Genomic DNA, 2,299 nt, shown 5'->3' with positions numbered 1-2,299 from the left:
CAACAAACACCCCCTCACACAACACCCCCTGAGCACAACACCCCCTCGGCACAACACCCCCTCGGGAGCGGGAGCGCTGCAGGGAATCGGATTCCAGGACATCCTGGTGTCCTCCCGGTCCCCATTCCCTGAGCCAGTGTGAGGGACACTCAGATTCCAGGACATCCCGGTGTCCTCCCAGTCCTCAATCCCTGAGCCAGGATGGGATGGAGTGGACACGGATTCCAGGACATCCCAGTGCCCTCCCAGTCCTCATTCCCTGAGCCAGGACAGGGGGGGACATGGATTCCAGGACATCCCAGGGATGGGGGGACATGGATTCCAGGACATCCCAGGGATGGGGGGACATGGATTCCAGGACATCCCAGGGATGAGGGGGACATGGATTCCAGGACATCCCGGTGCCCTCCCTGTCCCCATTCCCTGAGCCAGGATGGGATGGGGGGGACACAGATGCCAGGACATCCCAGGGATGGGGGGGACATGGATTCCAGGACATCCCAGGGATGGGGGGGGACATGGATTCCAGGACATCCTGGTGTCCTCCTGGTCCCCATTCCCTGAGCCAGGACAGGGGGGGACATGGATTCCAGGACATCCCAGGGATGAGGGGGACATGGATTCCAGGACATCCCGGTGTCCTCCCTGTCCCCACCCCCAGGGCTGGGCTGGGTCCCCCAGCAGCTCCTCCCGCCCGCTTTGTCCCAGATCCCGGTGATTTTAGCCGGGAATTCTGCTCCCGCTCTGCCCCAGAGCTCCGGTTTTCCCGTCTCCATCCCCGGCCTCAAACATCCACGTTTACGGATCCACTGGGATCCCGCTGTCCGAGCTCCGAGTGCTGCTGGAGGGGGATATCCTGGGAGCCAGCCCTGCTCCCGGAGGAGCAGGAGGAGGAGGAGGAGGAGGAGGAGGAGGAGGAGGAGGAGGAGGATGAGGAAGGCCGGGAGCCTCCAGCTGTACCTGGTTGGGGATCGCCCTCTTCTTGTTGGTCTGGGTGTTCCTCTGCTGCGCGCTGGAAAACAGGGAAAAGAGGGAATTCTTGAGGCAGGGAAGAGGAAGCTGAGCCGGGGCCACCACGCGATTCCCGCCCGGAACGCCGCAAGGATGAGCTGATCCAAGGAAAAGCCCGTCAGGTGGAATTCCAGAGCCCCTTCCCGAGGTTTGCCCAGGAGCAGGTGGAGAGGGGGAGGAGGGGGGACGGACACCGGGATCTCCTTCCTCACGGACCGTTATTCCCAGGAATTCCAGGGGGAAGGAACTGGCAGGAGAGGAAACACCAAGTGGAGCAGCGGCTGCGGATTCCCAAGGGAATTCCGGCGGGAGAACCACCGAGAACCACCGAGAACCAGGGAGGCCTCGCTTCCGAAAACACCTGATTCCCCCCGGATCGGGATCGGGATGGAGCGTTACCTGCACCAGAGGGAAAGCTACCTGTCTCTCCTGAGCAGCGGGGGGACGGGGCGGAACCGTTAGGCAGGAGCGGGAATAAAATCCAGGAACACAGTTAGAATCCCGCCGGGACACCCCGGAGCAGCAGTTCCCGAGCCCCCGTCCCTGGGAATGGGCGGGATCCCATCCCTGACCTGCCGGGATTCCAGGGGAGGGGGGGGTGTTTGGGGAACTGCTCTCTGCCTGCCCTGATCCCGACATTCCTCCCGAATCCCTGGGCACGGGAATGCTGCTCCCGGCATTCCGGGGCGGAGCGGGATGCTCTCCGAGGGCTCGAGGAGAAGCTCCAGGCTCCCAAAAATCCAAGGTGGGAAGTGGGAGGAGAAGCTCTGGGCTTCCAATTCCGAAGCTGAACTGGGAGGAGAAGTTCCCCGGCTCTCAGATCCAAGGGACAAATTCCCTGGCTCCCGATTCCAAAGCTGACTGGGAGGAGAAGCTCCCCAGCTCCCAGATCCAAAGGGGAAGCTCCTCAACTCCCAGATCCAACAGGGAAGCTCTCCAGCTCCATGGGGAAAGCTCCCCAGCTCCCAAACCCACAAGGGAAGCTCCCAGATCCAAAGGGGAATCTCCCCAGCTCCCAGATCCCAAAGGGGAAGCTCCCCAGCCCCCAGACCCAGGTGGGAAGCTCCTGAACCCAAAGGAGAAGCTCCCCAGCTCCCAGATCCAAAGGGAAGCTGCCCAGCTCCCAGATCCAACAGGGAAGCTCTCCAGCTCCCAGATCCAAAGGGAAACTCTCCAGCTCCCAGATCCAAAGGGGAATCTCTCCAGCTCCCAGATCCAAAGGGGAAACTCCCCAGCTCCATGGGGAAAGCTCCCCAGCTCCAAAGGGGAAGCTCTCCAGCTCCTGGAT

The 2,299-nt window shown here is 62.2% G+C and overlaps 1 long non-coding RNA gene across 1 annotated transcript in view; it reads right to left on the bottom strand.

Moving 5' to 3' along the window:
* Positions 1-2,299, bottom strand: part of LOC113941479 — a 3,517-nt gene that overhangs the window by 547 nt on the left and 671 nt on the right. The window contains exon 2 of the long non-coding RNA XR_003525683.1: positions 961-1,012. This is a non-coding gene — a long non-coding RNA (uncharacterized LOC113941479). The remainder of the gene's footprint in view (positions 1-960; positions 1,013-2,299) is intronic.

The sequence above is a fragment of the Corapipo altera genome, unplaced genomic scaffold, assembly GCF_003945725.1.
Source record: "Corapipo altera isolate COAL_440 unplaced genomic scaffold, ASM394572v1 130235, whole genome shotgun sequence".
Lineage (NCBI taxonomy): Eukaryota > Metazoa > Chordata > Aves > Passeriformes > Pipridae > Corapipo > Corapipo altera.
The sequence above is the reverse complement of the archived record's forward strand: the minus strand, read 5'-3'. Positions and strand labels throughout refer to the sequence as shown.